Source organism: Triturus cristatus, chromosome 1_1, assembly GCF_964204655.1.
Source record: "Triturus cristatus chromosome 1_1, aTriCri1.1, whole genome shotgun sequence".
NCBI lineage: Eukaryota > Metazoa > Chordata > Amphibia > Caudata > Salamandridae > Triturus > Triturus cristatus.
This window is the reverse complement of record NC_140579.1, coordinates 1,285,777,238-1,285,804,167: the sequence shown is the minus strand read 5'-3', so window position 1 is coordinate 1,285,804,167 and position 26,930 is coordinate 1,285,777,238.

Sequence of the window (26,930 nt, the reverse complement as noted above, 5' to 3'; positions counted from 1 at the left end):
TATATACCAGTGGCGGAATATCAGAGGATGAAGTCACCACCGCAACTAAGCCCTGCTCATGTGAGAGTTTACACTTGGATGTCCAAAAAGCCACTCCCTTGCTTGGGAAAGTTTTCAACGCACCTCACGTATCAAGATCGCACAATTCCTGCCTACATCCATGTCATTAAGGGGCCAGAGGCAGACTGCCTTCTGAGTCTTCCGACTGCTGAGCGGCTAAGACTAGTGGACATTTTGTACACGTTGATGACGAACTTGATGTGGCTCAGAAATTTCCAAAGCTTTTTGCTGGCCTGGGAAAGATGGCGCATTGCAAAATTCGACTACACATTAATGAACAAATAACTCCGGTATCTCAGCACTATTGGCGGATCCCCTTTCATCTCCAACAAGCAGTCGAACAGGAACTACAGGATCTGCTTAGAGCCGACATCATTGAAAGGACCGGTGGACCTACACCCTGGGTTTCTCCAGTAGTTGTTGTACCAAAAAAAGGTGAACCTGACAAAGTCTGTCTGTGTGTTGATATGAGGGCGCCCAACACCGCCATTGAATGAGAAAAACACCCCGGGCCACACATCAGTGACATGATTGCTTCACTCAACGGAGCAAAGATATTCTGCAAACTGGATCTCAACAAAGGTTACCACCAATTGGAGTTACACGAGCAGTCATGCTACATAACAACTTTCTCAACACACATTGGTCTCTTCAGGTACAAGCGACTCAGTTTTGGAGTGTCTTCTGCTGCTGAGATCTTTCAAGAAGCCATTAGAAAAATGATTCATCACATCCCCAATACCCTAAACTACAGTGATGACATCCTGGTTTAAGGGTCCACAACGCAAGAACACGACACCGCCCTAGAATGAGTCTGTCATGCACTAATGGAAGCCAACCTCACGTTAAATAAAGGCAAGTGTGAGTACCATAAGTCCACGCTGAAGTTCTTTGGTCATATCTTCTCCCAGGCGGGAATGAGAACAGATCCCGACAAAGTGGCTGCGTTGAATGACACCCCCAGCCCTCGGGATGCAGGAGATGTTCGTTCTTTCTTAGGGATGGCCAGCTACTGTGCCCGGTATATCCAAGACTATGCCACCATCAGCTATCCCCGGAGGCAACTTACAAAACAAGGTTGTCTGTTCCAGTGGTCGGATGGATGTGAACAAGCCTTCAACGAAATTAAAGCGGCTGTGGAGTCAGCCAACAACATGGCTTATTTCGATCCGAAGAAAAAGACAGAAATCACCGTAGACGCTAGTCCCGTGGGGCTGGGAGCCATTCTAGCTCAATACGACTCTGAAAGTGACCAGCGATACATCATTGCCTATGCCAGCAGAAGCCTGACTGAGATGGAGAAAGCATATTCACAGCCTGAGAAAGAAAGCTTGGCTGTCGTTTGGGCCTGTGAACATTTTTATATCTTCATATACGGAAAACATTTCACACTAATCACCGATCATCAGGCCCTCATCACTATCTTTGGCAATCCTCGAGCTAAGATGCCAGCGCGAAGAGAACGCTGGGGCCTTCGCCTCCAAGAATACACCTACACCATTGTGCACAAGCCTGAAAAAGCAGAAAACCCTGCTGATTACATGTCAAGGCACCCCAAGGAGACAACCCAGTGCAGATCGTCTGTAGCCGAGGAATACATATGTTTTGTGGTGGATCAGGGTCGACCGCTCGCAGTCCCGCTGGAAGCCATCTTGGATGCCACTCTTGAAGATGTCACTCTGCAAGACGTAAAGTGCCGCATACAAAACAATGAATGGAGACACTTAGACGTCAACACCTCAAACAGCGTAGTTGACAGACATGAACTTGCCGCTTTCAAGCACGTGAAGGGGGAACTGTCCGTAGCCACGAATGGCCTGCTCCTACGAAACAATCGAATAGTCATCCCGAAAAATTTACGGCAAGGCATTATCAATCTGGCACATGAAGGTCACAGAGGCATTGTGGCCACCAAGAGAGCTCTGAGGGAGTGAGTATGGTTCCCAGCGCTGGATCAAATGGTAGAGCTCACACTGAAGGACTGTCCTCAATGTCAACTTTTCAGTCGACCTGATCCTCCCGCACCACTGCAAATGTCACGACTGCCGGAGGGTGTGTGGCAGCATATTGCTGTAGACTTCTTTGGGCCATTTAAATCTGGACAATATATCCTAGTTATCATGGATGAGCATTCACGTTTCCCGATTACCCAACTCATTTCTTCAACCAAAGCGTCCAGCTCAATACCAGTCTTGGATGAAGTGTTCGCCGCCTGGGGCATTCCCAAAATAGTGAAAACGGACAATGGACCTCCGTTCAACAGTCAAGATTTTGCGGACTTTGCCAAGCATCTCAACTTCAAGCATCGCAAAATTACACCTCTGTGGCCACAGGCCAACGGAATGGTTGAGAGGTTCATGTCTACCTTAAAGAAAGCCGTTCAACAGGCTGAAGTGTGGCGGCAAGACACTCAAATGGTCCTAACTGAAGTTCTGCGAGCGTACAGAAACACGCCTCACTCCACTACTGGTAAGTGCCCTGCGACTTTAATGCTGGGCCAGCCAGTGCGCACCAGAATACCCATGGTTGACTGGGATGAGAGAACAGTATCCCACGACTCTGACTCCGATGACATAGCTGTCACTGACCGACTCAAGAAGGAGAAAATGAAGACGCATGCAGATCGTCGTAGAAGAGCGGCACCGTCTTCGATCCCTGAAGGTGACTGGGTGCTAGTGAAGCAAGAACAGCAAAAGAAAACTGATTGTCGCTATCATAAAGCTCCACTAGTAGTCACCCAACAAAAAGGAACCATGATTACTGCTGAATCTGATGAGAAGAGAATCACCTGAAATGTGGCGCCCTTCCAGAGTGCAGCCCTAAAGTCAAAGAACTGCTTGATGGTCCTGTCACTGGAGAAACGAGACCTAGGGTAACTGAAACCAGTGACCAGCCGTCGAGAGTGACCCCTACTGGAGGAGAGCCCGACTGTTCAGACGTCTATGTCCGTTCTCGCCAAACCATCAAGAGACCGAGTCGAAGAACTGTAACTATGTGACATTTATTTTTGGCTATCTCTTAGCGAGATGGAACTAACTCATTTGTTAAGAAAGGGGGAGATGTAGTATTTGCATTCCAGTATGGGGTGCTAGGACCTCCTCGGCTGAGGAGGCTGGTTGAGGGCGGGATGCGGGAGGAGGCGGGGTCATGCCTGGGAATGGGCAGTAGTAACTTGGGAACGGTAAAAGAAGGTCGACAATAAAGTGCAGAAGAAGAATCCTGGCCCTGCGTCCGTGTGTTCCTTGTCCAGGACACTACACCGGGGACTCCCATCTCAACGACTGGGAATGATTCAAGCATGTGAATCTATGAAAGTTCCAATGCTGGAGTAATTTGAACTTCCAAGCTGGCCAATGTGTAGCAGGGGTCTACATGCTGTCTTTTTAGAGGCTGAAGTCAAAGTGTAATTTTCAGCATTCTCAATTTTGTAAGTTCCTACAACTTCACCAGGCCTTGATGTTTTAAGGGGGCTACCTCAGAGAGACTCCTGAGTTCCCATGGCCAAATGGGAGTCATGTGTGGACCCTTGGAAGATAGTGAGTGGAGGGATGCCCTCATTCCACAGGAATTAGTGATATCCTCAAGACTCTGACCGATTCAACTGAAAATTCCTGCACATGACACAGCTACGGATGCAACAAGTAGAGCACAATCTTTTCCAAGTAGTCTGGGCATGTCCAGTGATTGCAAAGTACTGGCCTGGCATCTTTCGCTCCTCTCTCGTATTTTGAAGGGACCTATTGACCCTTGAATGCTTATTGCCATTCTAGGTCTACTGGAGACTTGGCAGGGACCAGGGGAAGCGATCCTTAGTTGCATTTGGTATGTTGATGATCACCAAAAGGGGCATTGTCTATCTTTGGAACTCTGCTAACCTGCCTTCCCTGATGGATTGGGGCAGGGTGATGGACTGGCGGGTGAAACTGGAGGAATCTATTTATGTGGTACGAAGATGCCACCACAAACACAAGAACATCTGGGGCAAATGGTGAGGATATTAAAGGTTGGAATAATTTGTATTTTATCATGCAATGTGTGTTTCTCACTGGTGCTGTACTTGACTACTTGCGCTGTAAGGTTCGTTCTAACTCATAAAATCCATAAACATGTGGTCATAAAAAAAATACTTTTGGGAATGATTTACAAAAATTTGCAGTAAAGCCATGATCTGAGGCTTTGTGTAGTTTTAATGTTTTGTTCGCTGTCCCAACTTCCTCCTCAGTTCTGGGAGAGTCTAAGGATTCTTGGATATCATCCATTATTCTCGGCAAGTCCACAGTCTCTAAGTAGTGATTTTGTTGATTTTGCTCAGTCCAATAAAAGATCTTGCGTGTAAAAATACTGGTAAATGCTGCTGAAGGCCTCAGATTTTTGATGATCCTCAGAGGTAATTATTTTTCATATTTTGTCTAATTTGCTTAGCCAAGTGGGTTCCTCCATTATCGTCCTTTCATGTGCATTTCTTTTAAGGTGCAGCAGGGCAGTTTCTTTTTTCTTGGGCAACAATCCATTCAATTTATCTCTAATGGGCATGACCTTCCTTAGGAGCATTTGTGCGGAATTGGCTTTATGATCACTTTCTTATTGGAGCTTGGGCTCCAGAAGAACGTGCTCTTTAAGTTTCAAGCCCCTTAATGTTGCCATAATGCCTGTGCATTTCCCTCAAAATACTGATTTGAACGTATCCCTCATGCAGTGTCTTCTGTGAAATTTCTTTAAAAAAAAAATCTAGAATATGGGATTGTTGTTCCTCTCTCTGCACTATATCTCTTAACAGTGCTGTATGGAAGATCCAGCTCCCCTGAGTTGCCAGTTTGTTACCCCAGGCTAATTTAATCTCAGTTGGGCATGGTCCGAGCAAGTATTTGGGGGTATTGTAGCGGGTGTAACATATGATATCAACACATTGTTTCCCAATATGCAATCTATTAGGTCTTATGAGAATGGGAGAGGAGTATAAAGTCTATCTAACCTTGATGTTGTTCCCACCATGTATTTCTCAATCCCAAATCTATAAGTATTGTTCTTAATTTTTTAGATAAAGCACCTAACAAAAGAGGCTGTCGAATTAAAGGAATTTGGTTGTACTTAAACAACTTACATAAGTACAACCAAATTCCTTAAATTAGATGTAGCCCTGCCCAACTCAACCACTCTTCATAAATCCCAGACTGAAAATAGTTGTACAGGCAAATAGTTCCACTGTTCCTTACAATGGGTGTACCAGGTGTAATACACATTACTGCAGGTGGAGAGTCACTTTGATTAGCTCAGTTATTCTGGATTTTCACAATATTGCTAACAATTATAAATATGCCAGGATGCCCACACTCACAATACGTCCAATTTCAATGACTAAACAACTAAAGTCAAATACTGGTAGGGCAAAACTAGCAAATATATCACGACGGTCGCAGAGTCGAATTGCTGCAAAAGTCTTTACCAGCCCTAGGTCAGCAAATATCTGAACTTCCAATATGGCGGTTGCAATGTCAGTAGGATTGCCACTCTATTCCTCCAAACCTTTGCACATGGGCAGAGGCAAGAGAAACTCTAGGGAGAAAATCGGTTAGCGATACAGTGCGCAGAGTAAACCCTGCCCTTAACAAAGTTGGCAGCTGGATCGCTCTGCCAGGAGTGGCTTGGGCTTCCTACCTCCATGCGATAGCAGCAACACCTCGGGCTTCGACAGAGCGCAGACATACCCCGGACTGCATGGCAAAATCCAGCATGATGCCAGGGTCCACCCACAACATTAGGCTTCGCACACAGAAACAGGAGACTTGGAGCTGCACAGGTGTCAAGAAACGGCATATGGCGGCCATAAACGTACTCGCTGGCCGATGTGGAAAGCTGGTGGTGAGCAGAGCTTCTGCTCGTTGCCAATGAAAAGAGGATAGTGTCCACATTAAATCTGATAAATGTATTTATTATACAAATATCCTCATAAGCGCCACAGCTACATTGCATCGCCCAGCAATTCCAATAATGTCATTGCCCAACCGTCTGCCTAGAATTCCTGTTCCCAAACATTCTACGTTCTATGCCAAACCTTCAATCCAACACCTTGTTGCTAGTTTGTCTCTGGTGGTCTGTCTTTACCAGCATCCCAAACCTCACTGAAATTCCCAGTAATCACTTTGTCTCCAACAGCAAAATACCCAGTGTATTGGGAAAAGTCATAAGAAAGCCGTTTTGACCACCATTCAGGATGTGTACCATGGCAATTAATATCCATTCCCCCTTTACCATAGTATACTTAGCCTCACAGTCTGACTTACACTCTGTGGGTTGGAAACGTAGTGCTTTATGAAAGAAGATCGTCTCCGCCGGTTCTGGCTATATGATCAAGTTAGGATAGTATTGCTAACAATTAACTAGGCAGATTCATGTAGCTCCTCACATCCATTTCAAAATGTCTTTGTTTTCCTGTTCATTTCATGCATATATGATCATTCATTCTACTGGGAAGATTACAGTTCTCCCCTGTACTATTTTTTAGTGGAGGTTCAGATTGTATAGTTAAGTAAACCCCACTCAATTGCCCTCTCTGATTCCTTTTTGTTGGATCCTGCTTTCCCTTCATCTATAGACTCTGGTGTACCACCACTGTAATAACTGCGTTTTCCTCCTTTACTCCTAGAGCACCAATGGTGTTTCACTTCTCAGTCACATCTCCTTGGAGTTCTAGTCATCTGCAAACCCCCGAGAACACAACACACGGAAGCCATCTTCAACTTCGCACGGAAAAACCACCAGATCACATGGAATGGGCAGAAGATTATCTTCACGCAGGACTACTCCAAGCCCACGGTGGATACTAGAAAAGGCTTCCTGTCCTTACGGGATAAAATGAGGAAGAATAACATTCAGTTCTCGTTTGTCGGCCCCACAAAATTCTGGATAAATGACAGAGGACGATCCCAACTCTTCGACGACCCGAAAGAGCTTGCCAGATACCTAGACGGCCCAACTACCCAAGAAATGGTGACCTCTCAAGCAGGTACCAGCAAAAGGAGAGCCTCACCGGTGCTGAGGGGGAATGAAGAGAAACCTATACAAAGTTGCATAATGAACTATTGAAACAACTTGATCTACCTCATTAGCTATCTCAAACTTCAACAATCATCTTCTACTGAAGCAAAGCCTACACAAAGACTTTTAAAGAAAACTGTAACAACACGATCTTCCTCATTAGCTACCTCAACTTCAACAAACACGTTCTAACTTCCTCAAAGATTCCTCAAGGTTTCACAAGTACCACAAAATAATCATGTAGCCTCACCGAGGGCCATGCAGACCATGCATAACCGGGCACATCCGGACCGGCGCCTCGGCCCAGACAGTCAACAACCGACAGATGATGGAGGCTCCCGGCCCTTGGGTTAACGAAGAAGAGAGCACTTCCTCTGCGCCAAGCGGGGTGAACAAAGACTCAACCCTGTGCAAGTGCCTACACCCAGAATCTTCTACATCAACATCATCTACCTCGCTGGAGACCGCTGCAAACTACCTTACCGCGACCTCGACAACAGACTCTGGGAACTGTAGAAGGGCAGGCAGCACAACCCACATACTTGCTGTAATGCACGGAAAACAAGACAATCATCATATCATTTTACTATAAAGACACAATGGCGGGTGATAATGGCGGGGGGACACTAACACAGACATTACATGGCAAAGAAACTGTAAATGTAGACTATCTTGGGATCATAGAAACACAGAACTACTACACAACTCCCAGTGAGACGGGACGGCGACCCTGTCGTCGCACGCTCAGCATACAATGTTTTTGTGATGGGGAGAGGGAGGGGAGTGGGTGAGGGGGGTCAGTGATCTCTTTGCTTTCTTTTTTCTCTGTCTTCCTTTCTATTTTCACCTCTTTACTCTCACGTTTCTCAACGAGTAAGTTCGGCCAGACACCCGTAACCGCTAGAAGAGAGAGACCTAAATCTGTGGCTAGCACAAGGCAGACACCCGTCCTACAGCATGTGACCGGGTCATGCGGGAGGGGAGGAGTTAAAACAAACGAGAGCTGGGGGCGCAGGTTAGGTTTACCAGACATGACTCACCCTAGATAATGGCCCCCACCAACAATCTCAATCTGACTGCTGCCCTAAAGATAGTATCCCTCAATGTCAAAGGGCTCAACCACCACATTAAACGCAAGAAGATCCTAGACTACCTAGCTAAAACTAAAGGAGACGTGGTCCTGCTACAAGAAACAAAACTATCCCTGGGAGATGTCAGACTAGTGAAAGGTAAATGGGTCTCACAGGTGGCATGCTCACCGGCAGAGGGGAAGAAGTGAGGGGTAATCACACTAGTATCTAAAATTTCCAACCTAACCCTAGAATCACAGTTCCATGACGAAGCAGGTAGACTCTTGATAACACACCTGAGAAGGGGGGAGGAGCTTATAAACGTAGCTAACATATACGGTCCAAACATAGACGACCCCTCCTTCTGGGAAGGGGTGTCGCACAAGCTTGTTAGCCTCCCACATAACGACCTCACGGTGGTGGCGAGGGACTTTAATATGCCTCTGGACCATATATTGGATAGGCAGTCACCCTGCCAATACCAGCCCACAAGTGCACACACTACACTAAAGAATAAATGCTCCAAATTCAACCTCAAGGATCCATGGCGGCTCCAGCATCCGGACACTAGAGACTTCACATTCTACTCTAACCCACACAACTTGTACAGCAGGATAGATTACATATTAATCACAGGCCCACACACACACCTAATAGAACATTCTGACATAGCGCCTAGGTTAGTGTCAGACCATTCTTGTATAAGCCTAAAGCTGAGCGGATGCCACAACGAAGACATCCCCCGGAGGTGGCGGTTTAACAGCGACGTCCTAGCTACCCCCGAGAACAAAAGAAAAATTGAGGAGGCATAAGGGAATACCTTAGATACAAAGATTCAACGGGATTAGCGCCACTACCCTATGGGACGCACTGAAGGCTACCGACAGGGGCACAATAATCGAAATTAAAGCGAAAATAAACAAAAAGGCAAACTTACAGCTGACCCAGCTCGAGCAGGACATCAAAAGCCTAGAAACGGCCCATGCCAGGACCAATCACGATACCAAACCTCTAACGGACCTAACTAGAAAAAAGTACGAATACAATAAGATCCTGAGCGAGAGAGCCGGACTGTGGTTTAACAAATACAAGGCCATTAACCTCTGCGAAGCAAACAAAGCGGGTAAGCTACTAGCCTCCTACCTGAAACATAAGCGTAACCAATTTACCATGTCATCCATCACAGACCCACACAACAAAACCCATACAAGACACAAAGACGTCCTCAAAACTGTTCAGGAGTTTTACCTCGAACTTTATAAAAACGACCAGATCTTGGATCTGGAGGCGTGCAAAGATACCTTGACAGACTTGGCCTCCCAGAGTTAACCAGTGTAGAAGCACAGAGATTAGGGCAAGAAGTTAGCATCGCCGAGATTGAAAGTCTATGAAGGATAACAAAGCCCCAGGCCCGGATGGGTACACAGCTGCCTTTTACAAGTCTTTTCTAGAGCAGCTAAAACCTACCATGAAGAGGGTGTTCAATTACTGTGCGGAGAATGGGCTGGTATCACAATCCATGTCCGAAGCCAATATAATAGTCATCCCAAAGGAGGGTAAGGATCAGCTATTACCCAAGAACTACAGGCCCATATCCCTAATTAATGTAGACTGCAAAATATATGTAAAAATCCTAGCAACAAGACTAAATCCCGTCCTACCCAACTTAATAAGCAACTCCCAGGTAGGTTTCCTGACAACCCATATGTCTAACGACAATACCAGACTCCTCTACCACATACTAGAACACACAGCAAAAAAAAACAGAGGCAGCGGTAGCTATCACCCTTGATGCCGAGAAGGCCTTCGATAAAGTATCATGGACCTTCCTGGAGCAGTGCATGAAATCCTTCAATTTAGGGGAAGGTTATATACTGAAGGTGATGGCGCTATACGGAGACCCGAGAGCATGTATAGTCATTAATGGGTCACTCTCAGAACCACTTACGCTACAACGCGGCACTAGACAGGGCTGCCCACTGTCACCCTCACTCTTTCTGCTAGCTTTGGAACCCCTGATCAGCGACATAAAGGCAAATGCGAAAATAAAAGGGGTCAATATTAATGGTGCTGAAATAAAATTGGCCGCATACGCGGATGACATTCTAATTGTAACGGAGCAACCAAAGACCTCAATTGAGGCCCTGATAGACACCATAGAGATATACTCAGGACACTCAGGACATAAGCTCAACAGGGACAAATCAGAATGCAAACCCCTGAACATCCACTGCAATAGGGACACACTAGGGGGTTTAAGCCTGGCCTGGCAAACAGGGTTTATCAAATATCTGGGTATACACTTTGGTAACGACCTCATGAGCACACTAGGCCACAATGAGAAACTACTGCTAGAGAAAATAAAGAAATTTATAACTAGGTGGGGCTGAATCGAAACGATCAAAATGATGATCTCCCCAATGATCAACTATCTGATCAGCATGCTCCCACTTCTGCTCACAGATGACTTCCACCGTAAAGTAGATAACCTGATTACTAAATTCCTATGGCGTGGAAAGAAGGCACGGATAAGCATCAAAAAACTTAGACTGGAGAAAAAACTGGGAGGGGTAAATCTAGCAAACTTTAGAATCTTACAAACAGCATTTCTGGCAAAACAAGGGGCCTACTGGATATCACCTCCTCAAGGATACACACCGGTTTGGCTACAAGTCGAAAGAGCCATATTGAACAATTTAAACCCAATGGCGCTGCTAACAGCTAACAAGCATCTTCACGCCTCCAGCTCCATTTTTAAAAACACTAAAATTGCCCTTCTAGGAATAGACAAGAAAATGGAGAACAGCATAAAGGACTCAAAGTTGGAGTCACTCTGGGCCAATAGCAAGATCAGATACAAGGGAAAATGCTTAGCCCTCGACACATGGATAGAGAAAGGTATCACCCACCCAGCCCAACTATAGGAAGGGGGATACCCCACCACGTTTGCGTACTAACATCTAGATTTAACCTAACAGACATTGAGTTCTACAACTTCCTGAAAATCAAAACAGCCCTATCCAAAGCCAAACTATCGCTGGCTCAATCCCACAATATATGGCAAAGATCAACAGACTAGGTCATCAGGTATCACACCTCTATAAACTTCCACGCCCAAACTCCACCAAACTCAATGACAAGCCAACTAACTACTGGGTAAAACAAGGCAATATTTCACTTAATGAGCAGGAACTGGCTACATTATGGTCCTCTGCCTCACGTAATAAAATCTCCCCGGTACTATCACAAACAAAATTCTGGCTACTCCACAAGGCCTTCTGGACCCGCGCTCTTTTATTCTCACTAGGCCTCAGGGAAGATGATCTATGCTGGAACTGTGGCAAGGAAAAGGGGGACCTAGCACATCTTATCTACTACTGCCCATCACTCAAAACGTTCTGGGAGAAAGTCTTTGGCTTCATAAATAAAGTACTGGGCTGCACACTAACAGCTGAATTCTTCACCCTCACCACCGCATTCATGACCTCAGGACTAAGATCAGAGCATGACAAAGACCTACTAGACCTGCTGCTGACCACGGCAGTAAAAATGGTCCTGACCAACTGGAAGGACACAACCAAGACCTCATACAAAGGCTGGTTCAACTGGGTGACACACCTCAGAGGCACAGATAACATAGCCCTACAAAACTCACCCTGGAGGCCAGCAACCAGGGGGATGTGGAAGTCACTCGACACGTACCTAGATTCTTACGAACCCCCTTGAATCCATTCCGTCTCCCTCCTTCCCTCCCCCTCCGGGGGGGGGGGGGGGGGTGGGCCCGAGCGAGTAGGAGCGTTGCCACCATGGGCCGAAGAGGCATCGGGGGGCCTTGTTGGACTACCAACCCTGCCACAGGTTAACCAGTGAGGTTTCGGCCTTGTCACATGGCTATAAACCCAATTAGATGACTAAATAAATAACCCGAATCTTCAGATTATAAGAACCTAACCTAAGGGTGTAAGGAAAGCACTTGTTTCCCGAAAGAACACCCAAGCAAAAGAAAGAAAGGGCAATTCCTTTCTTGAGTCCCCTCACTCACCAGGGTTTCCCCACGGTGACATGCTTCATCATTGGGGTCCTCTCAGTCCTCTACGGGCTGAGGCGTGCTGCGACTTGCGGATTTACGTAGGAGCACTGAACAAGACTATGTGTTGTGCAAGTGTTGTGGTGTGGAGTGGTTTAAAGTGAGTTAAAATAATCAACTAGTAGGTGTTTCCGGTGGGTGGCTTGAAGAGTACAAGTGTACGAGTGTCCAACCCCCCCTCAGTCGACCATGAGGCACAGTTTTGCCTTTTAAAATATTCTTATTAGACGTACATTACGTATGTATTTTGATTAACGCATGCAAATTTTGCGCAGCGTTTGTGTGTTTTTTCACTTATTTTTGCACCAAATCAGGTCTTCTAGGAGTGGTACTTACACTGGGCTGGTCCCAGTGTAGTCCTGATGAAGAGCTTGGGAAGCTCGAAACTAGTCGACCGTATGCTAGGTACACCTACCCATTAAAGTAGTTTATTCTAGCATATCACCCATTTTTTAACCAATTAGCTAGGAGCAAGAATAAAATGTATTTGGCCCACTAGTTGATTATTTTAACTCACTTTAAACCACTCCACACCACAACACTTGCACAACACATAGTCTTGTTCAGTGCTCCTACGTAAATCCGCAAGTCGCAGCACGCCTCAGCCCGTAGAGGACTGAGAGGACCCCAATGATGAAGCATGTCACCGTGGGGAAACCCTGGTGAGTGAGGGGACTCAAGAAAGGAATTGCCCTTTCTTTCTTTTGCTTGGGTGTTCTTTCGGGAAACAAGTGCTTTCCTTACACCCTTAGGTTAGGTTCTCATAATCTGAAGATTCGGGTTATTTATTTAGTCATGTACACAATGGGAGGGTGAACCTAACCGTTAAAAAAACCTCTCTTTCCCCCTTCTTTTTGATATATATAAACCCAATTAGACTCATTGCTTCAGAACCTCTCTTGTTTCCTCCTTTCACCCCTTTCTCTCCTGCTTCTTTCTTTCTATCATCCTTTGCCTAATTCCCCAGCAAGTCAATGTAGAGGGGGTTAGCTAAACATATATCTCAAGTACCTGTAACCAATCATTAGGCGGATATGTCGACACCTGGAAAGTGATGTGATCTTTACCAGTTGTCAAAAGCTATTCCAAAGTGATATGTCCAGCAGTATTGGATTTGTTCTGCCCACAGACTTTCTGCTACTGAAAATAATTGCTGGTGGTGCAGAAGTGTGGCCAGTGTTATGTCTTAAAATAGAAAGCAAGCAGCATTGTGAAAGGATATCGCTTCCCTATTCCTTGCCACCTGGAGGACATCTTATTTCATTTTGAAGGTGTGTAGCTTCCCCAGAATATACTTTAATCGTCTGGTCTCTCCCTTTTGTTTCATGCCCACTCTATGAAGCCTCTCAATCTGAATCTTCGGGGTCCATCCCCCAGTAAGCTTTTGTTTGGGTTTGGATTTGGTTCAGGAAAGAGTCAAAGGGTAATTTGTTTAGAGGGTCTAAGGTATTTATTATGCTTTTCAGACCTTTGCATGTCAAAGTCTTGGTCATACATTTGTGAGTGTCCTTTTCATTCAATATAGTCTCTGACCCACTTTTATTCTATTTCCCTTTGTTGGTTCTTTCGCTGTCATCTGTGGGCTCCTTCATTACTTGTACACCTGTGCCCTCCACGCCAAGATCCCTTGGGGTAAACAAAGTTAAATGGCAACACTTCAGGGGAAAAAAAAGAAAATAATAAAAGAAAATGTAAAAAACGTACCTTTCGGTTTTTTTTCATTCTGGTTTCCCATTAATGTATTATTGGAAATTACTCCTTTCTGAAGAACCTGCAAGTGTACTCTTGATCTGTTGCCAGTATATTTGGGCAAAACGAGTCCTTAATATTGGGCATTATCTGGTCCAGAGTAAGATACTTGTACTTTTTTTTATGGGGGAGGAAATCTACCTAGTGTGGTCCCAATTCATATATATTCCCCTCTGAATCATTGCAGTATGCCGCCCGCTCCTGGTAAAGGCTGGTTGCTGTCAGCGTCTTCCCTTCCTTCGTTGTAGTTGCCTCCCAGGAATACTGAACCTCCTCCTTCTGTCGGGTCCTCCTGCTTACCTTAAAGAGCATGACAGACTCCCTTCGACTCCTGCTCCGGGTTCCACCTTGGCAGACAGTTGCAGCAGCAGCTGGGAGGTTTTCCTGGAGTCCTGAAGAGAAAAACGTTTGCATAGCTGCCAAGGTTTCAGATTGCTTATGTGTGACATTTTCATCATTTCTGTATAATTATGAGTAACATTCAACGACTATGAATGACACTTTGTTGCGGGCAAAAATGAAGCAAAGAAGATGAGGGAAACATATAAATATCAGAAATCACACCCCTTTGAGCAATGAGAAAGTCTAAAAAGATCTTAAAACTGCTGCAAAGCACCAGAAATGGAAGGGCATTTATTGACAAGATAAACAGACTTAACTTGCATCAAATACAAGCCAGGCCTATCGGCATTGCCAATCCTTACAAACAGTGTCACAACCACAGTCCTCCCCACCACCATAACAAACTACAAGCTCTGAATGGCCACTTGACTTAACACTGGGCTAGCCTTTAAAATGCTGCAGACACTCTCAGGTGCTTCATAAATTGCTGCTTTGCTGCTGTCACACTCAGTTGTGGGGCAAGCTGCTGTTTCTGTCTCATCCCTACAGCCAATCTTGTTCTTACAAGGACCCAGTTATCCACAGGAGTCACACCTCTGGCAGAGCAGCTCAGAAGTGGTTGACAGGGCTCCAGCTGGCTGGTGGTCGCACTTAAAAATGTGTGCACTCCGCCGTCCTTTGTGCCAGGGTCCGACCTGACAAACACTGTGCCCGGGCTCCCAAACAAACACATGTGACTGGAGGACAGGAGGTAAGTAGTAGACATTTTTGCCTACAACCATGATCTCCGATGGGCCCCTGCAATGCCTGGCCAGGCCACTGGCTAGGGGCTGAGGAGGACCCCTGAGGACCGGCTGGCTGGGGAAACCATCAATGTCCTACAATGCCACAATGACCTCTTCAGCACAGTAGAGAGCACAACGAGGGGTCATGCAGCATGAGAGTTGCTACTTGTTTCCTGATGGCAGCGCGGGAAGGAAAAACACAAAGCTGCCGCCCGATATCTGTCACGTGGTTGCTAGGTACATTGTCTACATCTTTAAGTTAGCATGAGCCCGGTAGACATGATGCTGCTTTTGCGCACGATACTACATGTCTTTATTTTTGCAAGACTCTGTTTATGCCTTTCACATTAAAACTCTCTGCTGTGCTCATTCTCTGCCTGTTCCTGGAGTTTAGTCTGAACATTGTGAGCAAGGTTAATAAACACTGCATCTTTTTATTTTGTTCTGGTCAGGCCCTAGCACCTTGACAAAACATACCAATGTAGCTTTTTTTGCTGGAGACTCGTGCTTTGATATTATGGGGATGCATGCTTAGGAAAGACACTTGGAGAGGGACCTTTCGAGGGTGCACAGCAACACGCACCTGTAATGTAGAAATACAATCTATAGCTTGAGGTATGGGGTCTTCTGACAAAGCCCAGAGATCTTCTATTATATAATAATACTTCTTTTTGCCAAGGGGACGGTGGTTAGGCCTTATAGTCTTTTATCCACTGTCTTTATAAGATGACATCTCCCTTGATGATATATGGCCTTGCTGCAATGCTAACTGTATTGTTATTATGCATTTTGCTGCTGGTTGTGGCTCGTATACTGCATTTTAGAGCATGTTAGTCAAAATAAATATTTTAAACTATCTTCGTGTCACTGTTAGATCTTATTGTGGACAAGTACGAGAGTGTGAGTGACAAGGTGTGTCTTGTTACCGCGATTCCTGAGAGATCCGGGAGTGTTGTGTTCTGGGGTATCTAATCATTGGTTTCTCCGTTTGTGAGTAGGAGAGCGAGTGAGACACTATAGCTAGTCGGTCCTGGGCTCGTGGGCACTAAGGTGGTAGAAAGGCTTAGCCCCTATACACCGAGGCCCCATAATCCTGCACACAGTTCTGTGAATGTGCAGAATCCCTGCAACATGGCGCCACCAATGTTTGGTCTGGTATTTATTTATGAGACCCCCGAGTAGCGCTTGTGCTTGTTCACAATACCCTATCACCAATTACCAGAGACATCTGTGGTGCGAGGGATTTACCTCCTATATTAGAGATTATAGGTTTTTCAAGCTTGGATTTTAAAAGGATTTGTTTTTCAGGACGTACTCGCCTGAGCTGTTCGTTTACGGCGGTTGGCAACAAATTGATTTGGTCTTGCCTTTACGAGGCGTACAGGCACTGCGTTAAGGGATAAGAAACGCGGCTCATATTGCTAGAAATAAGATCTTGTCTTGAGGACTCATTTTTGCATTACCTTATATTTGAGATACCCAAAATCAAAGGGAATCCTTTCGCTGAGAGCAAAATTGATTTAGGACCCACTGGGTCGGAAGTATCACCAGTTGCAAGGTCCAAAGATTTACTTTACTCTAGTACAGCCCTGAAGAAGTCAAGGGTTTTACACCCCATTGACGAAAACACGCGTTGGCTGGCCTGTGAAGTAGCACACCAATAAAAATCAACACTTCAAGAAAGAACATTTGTTTTCATCTGTAATAACTATTACGCTGTATATTGTCTGTCCACTCATATGCATGTGCACAGGATCTGTTGTTGATTGTAGACGGACCTTGGTCCTGATTTTAGGGTTTAGGGGTTTCTCCCTCACCTGTAGCACCGCATTTACAATTCACGTATGAGCTAATTTCACACTATTTGACAAGCGCCACTCCATTCCCTGTGAAAAATAACACCCCCTTTTTCGCTGTTTCCTCCTAAGCAACCAGGACATGGAGGCATGGTAATTTAGTCCAATCATGATTAATTCAGTGATGGGAAGGCGTCCTCAAAATAGGTATGATTTACCGTTCTGGTCAGCGGAGAAATTTGAGCAACTGGAAGCTGTATTTCCAAATACTACGCCTGTGGATAAACACAGGATACTTACAATGAGTTTACCAAAAGGTATTATTCCCAATTTAGCAGACTGCATCACTTGGGGGAAGGTGTTTGCGTCGCCGTATTCACTATGCTATGGCACTCCCTCCATGACCGTGCTTTCGGCGGTTCTTAAGAAGGTTGAGGAGAAACACGGGGCGATGGACCGCCCTGGAGTTGGGGATGAGACTGGTAGGGGTATTCCCTATAGTCTCCAACATGATTCTGGCTAACATCAAGGGGGAAGCATTTAGTTTGCAGGTGAGTCAGCGCCTTGAGGCAGTGGCTGATGTGGATAAACAACACAAATTGTCTAAGATTATAGCTAAAGTGTATAAGTCATTAGGGCGTAATAATTTGGGGATTAAACCTTTTACTCTACCGCCAAATAAACCCCTCCTGAAAAGAAGGGGCATTCATTCTTTCCTAAAAAGAATTGGAACAAAAATAAACAACAGCAGAAGAAGTGTTTGCGTGCTGGTTCTCCGACACCTGATGCTTCTGAGCGTAGGTATGATTTACGTGACCGCTCTAAGATTAAGACACCTGAGAGGTTTCAGGTTCCTGATTCTCGCTCTCCTTGTTCCTTACAGGACTCATCGGATCAAATGTTTGGTGGAGGGGAGCGACAAGATCGTTGACAAGGCGAGACCACAGAACGACTACGTGATCCACGATGCCAGTTTGACGTAAAAGCCAAACCAGAGGGACAACTGATAAACTGTGCCCAGCTTCAAAAGAAAAAAAGTTGCAGCTTTAACAGCATAGTATGCCTAAGACGGTGTGAACCCTGCTCCTTGATTGGAGATGGGCTGTGACAGTACTTGACAGTGCGGCGGAAGTTACCATAGTACGGGAGGTCCTCCGTCCTTGTCTGGAGGCAAGAGCAACTGACACATTTATTATAGTGGAAACAGCTGGTACAAGAGTTGCACCCCCTGATAGACTTTATGAGATAGTCCTCTAAATTGAAGGTGATATACAACGTACAATTAAGGGTATCTTTTGGGATAACCTTACCTCGTCATATGACATTTTGTTGGCGGAGGCGGATTGGCCTCCTCGCTTTGTTCTTCTTTCCGAGGTGAGGATGTGATTCTTCCGAGTTTTTCACGTTCCGTCTCTGAAGAGGCTAAACAGGCTTACGCATCAGAATGGGCTTTAGCCCTTGCGCCGACTGAATTTTATGATATGGTAGGCTGGGATAGAGATTCACCGGCACATGAGATCCCTTTGCGAACAATGCCACAGGCACAATATCCGATCAAATGGGAGGTGAAAGCGTTCGTTAGTGACATTTTGGCCCAGTTGGAATATCAGGGTGTAATTGAACTCTGGGTTTCATCAATGAATAATCCTCTTTTTCCAAAATCAAAACAGACGGTTCATATCGCATAGTTTTGGATTATAGAAATGTGAACAGTTATGTTCGTACGTTTGCCATACAGAAGACCCACAGTTCTTTGTTAATAAATAACATAGGCCACAAGAAGTATAAAACCACTTTGGATATTTCCAGTGGACTTTACAGTCCAAATTTGGCTCCTGAGATCCGTGACTGGACTGCATTTACTGCGGTCGGCAATCAGAAAAGATTTACATGATTGCCCATGGGCTATAAGAATAGCCCTGGTGCGTTTGCTGCACGTGTTGTGTCACTTTTACACAACATTGATCCTGATGCTTTCTCTTACGTTGATGACATTTATTTGACTTATGCCGAATTGATACCACATCTGGTGCGTGTTGAACGCATCATATTGTCCTTTGCTGACTTATGGTACAAATGTAATTTTGCTAAGTCTCACATCGCCTATTTGGCGGTTCTATTTTTGGGTTACGAAGTCAATATTGAAGGGAGGGGCTTAGCCCCTTACTTTCTGGAGAAATGTGCTCAGTTACAGCCTCCTTCTACTCTTATAAAGTTACAATCTTTGCTGGGTTTTTTGAAGTTCAAGAGGACTTACGCGTTGATACAACCCTCTTTTTTGTCTTCCAGCTAGCTTCTGGAACATACAGAAATTCTTTGGTCTTTGCAGTCTGATCTGCTTGCGACCAACCTCTTGTTAACTCGTGATAACACGACTAACTTAGTCATACGGATTGTACCTGGTACAGTGGGTTTCACTTACCTGACATTCAATGAGGGAGATACGGTCCCCATTGCATACAAATTGCATTTGTACACATCAGCTGAGATGCGTTTTTCACCCATGGAGAAAATTCTTACAGCAGTACAGATGGCGATCCCAAAAGAACGCTCTCTGGCTCAGGGAAACGCATTCTTATGGTATTTCCAGTGCCTACTCTAGAGGCTGGCACAAAGGCAAGCGAACCGAATTCTAAGGCTTTACACCTGCGTTGGATTCAGTGGGCGAGTTCTTTGACATTCGCTGATGTCACTTTTATCTTTGACCTGTCTTTGCAGACGTAGGAGTTTTTACAGTATGAACAAGTTCATCCTGTGCCACAATTTTTACTTCCTTTTGACCAGTACACGTTTATAGTTTATACAGACGGTTCTGTGTAGCCAACCGTTGGTTCCAAACATGCATACTCGGCCGACTGTGCTATTGTAGCAGGTTCTATGGTTGACGGTGAGTTTAAGTCTTCCTTAGTCCAGACACAGTCTCTTGGTGACTGCATAGCTTGGATGGCTGAGCTGTGGGCTTTAGTATTGGCTCTCAAATTCGCTGATTCAAATGTACCTACTGATAGTATGCAATTCTTTCTATTGTGTACAGTCCTTTAATAACAATCTATTCTTTTGGTCTCAAAATGATTATCGGGACTCTAAAGGTAGCGCAATCAAGCATAAGATGCTTTCGGTTCGAGTGGTGGCTCTTAAGGAAAGCTTGCCACTCACACATGTTATACATACTCTTGGCCATCAGCATGTGGTAGCACATGCTGCTGGTAATTCTTTGGCTGATGAGGCAGCTAAATCTGCAGTTGCCACGTGTTCAGTAGCAGCAGTTACAAGGTCCATGACTAAAATTGATAATGACATTCTCGCAGCTATGGCTGCTACAAGGGATGGGACGACGCTCCCACAAGGCTTCCCTTCTAAGTATTCTTATCATTTATCACCGGAACAAGTTCCCTTCGCTTCTTTTCCGTCTGTTGGGGATCAACTGATTCCTAACAAGGACCGCAGGCTTCCTTTAATTGCTGCAGCGCATGAGGGCATGGCATCTGCACATTCTGGAGTTTCAGCATCAGTGTCTCTTTTGCAGCAGCGTTTTTGGTGGTGTGGGCTGTATAGACAGACCCGTAATTGTGTACTTTCTTGTGACGTTTGTCAACAGATTAAAACATCTACGGTTGAACGTCCACCTAACACGCAGCTATACATCTCAAATCAACCATTTGGATGTATTTATCTTGATCACTGCGGTCCTTTGATGTCTGACACTGCCTATAAACATATTCTGGTTGCAGCAGATTTGTGCACTAGAATCCTTTGGGTTTGGCCGCAACGCAGTCCTGACGCTCGAAATGTCATTAGAGATTTGCGTGTCTTTATCCGAACATTTGCTTGTGGTACCTAACATTCTGACCAAGGTCCTGCATTCGCCTCTAAGGTTTACAAGGATGCAATGAGGTCGCTGGGTGTGCTATTGCAATTTTTCGTCTCCATATAGGCCTGAGGGAAATTCGATAGCGGAGCGAATGAACTGTGACTTAAAGCAATCTTTGACAGCTAGAGTCTTAGGTACTGGCAGGGGTTATCTGACTCATTTATATGGGGTTCACCATATACTAAATAATCTCCCGAGAAGATCTCTGGTTAGGCTGACCCCATACAAAATGCTCTTTGGCATCAAAATGTTTGTACAAAGACCTGTTCATCCGAGGCTCCTCATCTTGAGGATACTTTTATAAGTGGAGGCGGGGATTCCATCACTCTTTTTCCATAGCACCAGATATAGTGTCCTCCCACTTTACTGCCTGAATTTTCTTTAAAAAAGACTTTTGCATATGACAGTCATTACCCACATACACCCTATACATATATGGATGTGTATCAAACAAAAGGTACATCAATCTATGTGTTACCCTTACAAAAAATGTGTAGAAGGACAAGATGGCACCTCACGTGCGCACCACCAGTCGAGCTTGCTGATTGGTACTCACCAGCTATGCTCACTTATCTCATCATTGGTAACCATCTTGCCTTAAATAATAAAGATGTGTCCCAAGAATTAGTGCCAAAAATTATAATAACACTGTGATGTGTAAATCATGACTACCACAAGAACAAGACCCGTGAAAATAAAATTGCAATAAGTAGCACAATTACCAACTTTATTCTTCACTTGTGCACCTATTCAAAATTTAAAACCGGCTGAATTTATTTTATAGGTGCCATCTTGTCCTTCCACACATTTTTTGTAAGGGTAACACATATATTGATGTACCTTTTGTTTGATACACATCCCTATATGTATAGGGTGTACGTGGGTAATGATTGTCATATGTAAAAGTCTCTTTTAAAGAAAATTCAGGTTGTAAAGTGGGAGGACACTACCTCTGGTGTAAGTGAGGAGTGCTAGGAAAAAAGAGTGATGGAATCCCCGCCTCCACTTATACAAGTATCCTCAAGATGAGGAGCTACGGATGAACAGGTCTATGTATTTATATAGCAAGTTGAGAGGAGGGCGACCTGTTTATTTCTTCCCCTTTACAGCTCCATATTGATTGAGAATCAAAATGTTTGTGCCAGACCTTGATGGTCTAGACATTGTGGCAGCTGCCGCAACATTTGACGTAGATAACCATTGTGCTAAGTTACAGGATCTACAAAAGACACAAGACACTCTTGCTAAAACTGAGTTGCACTCGTCCAAAGACACAGCGGTGCTGATCCCAGTCACAGGGTGGCTTCCTAAAGTCGGTGATCTGGTCCGGGAGAAGACAGAGAACAAAAAAGAGTTTGGTCCCTCCTACCGTGCGCCAGTCCTAGTTCTTGGATTAAAAGGCACTCAAACTGTGATTTTGCCTCCACTGCCTGGACGCAAGGAGAATCGCTACATTTCCATTGAACATGTCAAGTTGCACCATTTGGCCGATACTGAATAGTATGCCTAAAACCATCACGCGGAGAGATGTTTCACTTCCTGTAATGTCTTCGACGGCGACTACTGTAAACAGGGGCATGAAGTGGAAACCTCAATTGATCGGCTGCCTATTTTGTCATCATCTTCAATGACTACACCTCAAAATCATTTCTCAACGCCTATGGAGCTTACTGTGGACACTCCTGCACGTGCGCTCCAATCTTTTAATGTTGATGACCACTGTTATATCGGCTGGGAACTGTTGGTTATTACATGGACAGAAACAACTTTTCTTTAACTTCATCATCATCTTCATCAAATTCTACTATGGAGGAACCCCCCAGTAGTTTTTTCATTTTCTTTTCCTAGTTTCCTAGGGTTTATTTGGTTCCTCCTTGGACCTACATTTGGATGGTACTTATAATGGTGTTTCTCTTCATGTGGGTTGGATTTGTGACTGTATTTTTTCTTTTAATTTATGGTCCTTTTTTGCCTGAACGCTCTGATGTACTTTTGGTTGATGGTGTTTTGGCCTCACACACATCAGCTCATATTATGAAAAGGGATCAATCCCCTGTTAACATTTCAGCTGTGCCAGTAGTAGATGGTATTGTTTGGGAGAAAGTTCCATACGAAATACACGGCCTGACGGAAACAATTTGGATGCCATACGTCTTTCGTGTCTCATTGGGTGACGTCATCACACCTGGGATGCATTCCGACGACTGGGATGTTAATGCTGTACATTTGTTGTTTTCAGATTTAAAATATTACACTGCTTTTGAAACTGAGGATTTGTATTTGAATTCTGCCAATTCTGCTGATTTTTTCTGGTCATAATTTTTTACATAAGTCAAACACAGTCCGTAATTAGTTTAATTATACGCAATGGGAATCTTGTGCTGCCCCAGTTCAAGGTAGTTTGCAAACACAGAATAATAAATTTGTCTATTCTTCAGGCTATAATCTATCTGACCCGAGATCCTATTATTATAAATTGAGTGCACAAACACACACAAAATTGATGCTGACCCATACTAAATTGGTATATTCTTCAACTTTCATAACCGATTTATCCTTAAAAGGTTATGATTATTGGAAAGACACGATTGATTTGAAAATCAATATGGGGTACCAAAGATTGTCAGGTGATCAGAACTGAATCATTGCATCGTGTGTGTTTGATACCGTCACAGCTGTTATTCTTGAATCAGACAGTGCAACAAACTACATGTTTTGGTTTGGCTACTGCTAGGAATGTGGTCCAATACTTTTTATTTTTAGTTAATTAAAACCATAACAATATACTACAAATAATTCTAATAAATTTAAAAGAATTATACAACAGAGATTTATTTTTCTTTAAAAGACATCAATTGCATCACAATACTTCAAATATATTGCACATTTAAACATAAAATGTGACAGTTGCAATAAAATCAAGACACAGTAATCTTTTAAGAATGTCTGCCAGCCTGGGCCAATCTACATGTGGTGTGTTGTGGCCTGTCACCAATGGAGGTGGTGCCTTTGCCAGAAAACAACAGGCAAGGTGCCATGCCGGGATCAGAAACTCTAAGAAGATCAACCAGGCTGAGAGGCTCCAGCGGATTCTCTCAGCTGCCAATTAATCAATATTAGACTGATAGTTTGCATCAGCTGTGTGACCTTCCCCCGGCCAATGCATGCTGTCGCGCATGTTGAGGCAGCAAATTACTGTATCACGGCAGGCAGTGACAATAACACAAGAACTATAACGGCCATGCTGCACTCAGACAGTCAACTTCACTTGCCAGCAAATGGAAACACACCGACAGTTGCAGTCATATCACGCCTTGTCACGTGAATGCTGCCGCGGCCAGCCAGGGATGAGTCTAAGCAGCAAAGCTGTGATAAGGAATGCAGCAGCTGACCTCCCCAGGCCGACAGCACTGACCCCCTTGACCTGGTATTCTTGATGAAAACATACTGTCACACTCCAGAACAGAGCATGGTACGTGCTGCTTCCTCAGTTATGAGTGCTCATCCCGCTTATGTCTGTCTGCCTCCTTGTCGGTGGTGTCAAGGAGGCACTATAAATGTGTGACATCGCATTTTATTGGGGTGATGTGGACCACCACACTAAAATGTGTCAGTCTAACGCTCGATGTGTGGTACTTGGCAGGACTGCGTTTGCTTGGGAGGGTAGGAACTTTCACAGTCCTTTCTTTGTTTCTGTTCTCTTAGTTTTTATTCTTTTCTATATCCTTTCTATTTCCATAAATCTTTCTTTTTTTCTAACCTGTTTCTGGTTTCTTCCCTTGTGGGTCTGTAATGACCCTTATGGAGGCAAGGACAGACTGAGGCCCCTGCACTTGCCCAAGGTAAGTATTCCTTTTCATAGCCAGGGCTCAAGCCTTAACTTACTCTTTCTGTGGGGCTCTTCTTCAGGTCACACATTTTAGCAGATGGCCACTCACGGAGAAAGAGTCACTTGCTACACACTTGTCTTTGCAGCACCTGTCATGCAGCAGACAGCAGCTGGCAGTGCTACTTCAGCAACGGGGGATAGAGGACAGTCACACCCCCCACCCCCAGAAGGTAAAAGTATTTTTGTTAATATGGTATTTCACCCTGGCCTCCGTGCTTATAGATGATACCAGTGGGTGTTCCAGCTACAAATAAGGAGCCTCTCAACTGCAGTGCACTTTGCCTGATTCAAGCGAAGAGGTGTAGTGCAGAGGCCAGGGCAGCTGACTCCGGAACATGGGGGATCACGGTTCGATCCCCGGTGGCAGGTTAGCCCAGCACCTTGTCACTCTGGGCAATAGCTTGCTTAATCTTCCCGACGGCCCCCAGCGCCGGGACACCTCTCCGGAGGTAGCTGTGTGCTTTGCAAATGCTGGTATTTCATTCACGAGCGACCAAGACACCTTTATTATGCCACTTCTCCCCACCAATGTCTCACTCTTCTCATTCAGCCCACCTCCAGGCATTTATGGTGCTCGTCTTCTTCGCTCCCCTCTGGGTGCCAAATCACTTCTCCCTTGCTAATACTTTCCTGCCTCCTCCAGTTAGCAGATCAGGGTCTGCTAACCTGCCTATCAGCTTGATGGCAGATCAAGGCACCCCTGCTTCCTCCCAGCTCTTCCTCTCACTCATGTTTCTCTCTCCAAGTACTGGACTTCTTTATCAGTCCCTGTGATCCCTTCCATTATAGGCCACATGGAACTCCTGCCGCATGTTTCTGCAGTGGTTTGCTTCCTCTGGACTCACAGCTGGTATGCAGTCTTTACCCGGGGGTCTTCAGCCCACAGGACGTTACCACACAGGCCCCTTTTTCAGTACTTTCCACTTCGGTACTTTACTACACCAGCAAGTAATTCCTTTTAGGCAATACGAATATTATGTCATTTAAAAAAAAAAAAGGAAATTGAGGGTTAAGGGATAGGTAAGGGTTATGGATAGCAGAGGCAGAAGTAAAGGAAAGTTAAGTTGTTAGGATTTAGGAGTGGTTAGAGGCAAAGGTAGGTATGAGATTTTTAGGGGATAGGGGAGGGTAGAGTTAAAATAAGGTAAGAACTTTAAAGGAGGGTTAGTTTTTTAGGGTTCAGGGGCGGGTACAGGTAAAGGGATGTAAGTGTTTTTTAGGGTTTGGGGCAGGTAGTGATAAAGGGAGTTAAGGGTATTTAGGGTTCAGGGGAGCATAGAGGTAAAGGGTAAGTGTTTTTAGGGTTATGGGGTGGGTAAAGTAAAGGGAGGTAAGGGTTTCTTAGGGTTGAGGGGAGGATAGTGGAGATTAGGGGATTAGAAAAGGCGGGGTTGGGGTGTAACCCCCCAAAAAAAGAACAAGCATTTGCAATGCAATAAGTCTCGCATATACGCGAGTTTGAGCTATTGACATTGTAAATGACAATGCCTTTTATTTTTGTTTTAGTTTTTAAAACATAGATAAAAGGCATTGTTATTTACAATGCCAATAGCATCAACTCTTGTAAATGCGAGACCTATTGCATTGCACATACTTGTTCTTCCTTCTTTCCTAGATACTCCACCTTTTCAAAAAAGTCAATGAAACAGAAGAGAGATTAAAACCGGACAAAAGCCTCTGCTAGTGTCACGAGAATCAGGAGACGAAAGAATCCCTTCAATTCTCATTACGGGAGGGGGCGGGGGTTTGCTGGTGTTCCAACCCAGCCAGGCGCGCAATGCCCATTGGGCTCAAAGGGCTTCAGCCCCCTCTCCCCCCGTCGTGTGTGTCAGCGCAGGCTGAGACAGCTTCCCGGGTACACACACAGCCGCACCCGAGTACTTCACAGGTCTTTAAAAGACCATTTACTTGTTAACGAGGCTTTGTTGTTCTTTCACCCCTTTTTAGAGCCCCTGCATCTTCACTCTGCTGATTGCTGGAAGAATTAGCCCACCCCCCGAAATTTTTATTAGCCCCCCTGAAATTTCACTCTAGTTGCGCCTCTGAACACAGCAAACCATGAATTTCCATAACGAGGATCACTGCACCAAACGTACACCGTGTTCCATGACATAGCGTGCAACAATGGAAGAACTCTTGCAATGGACATTAAGTGAGGCAATGATTTGTAATGCGGGTTGCCACAGCATGCCCAGGGCCTGTTGTTCTTCTGATAGGACTGCAGTAGTTTCGTCATCCATTGTGTA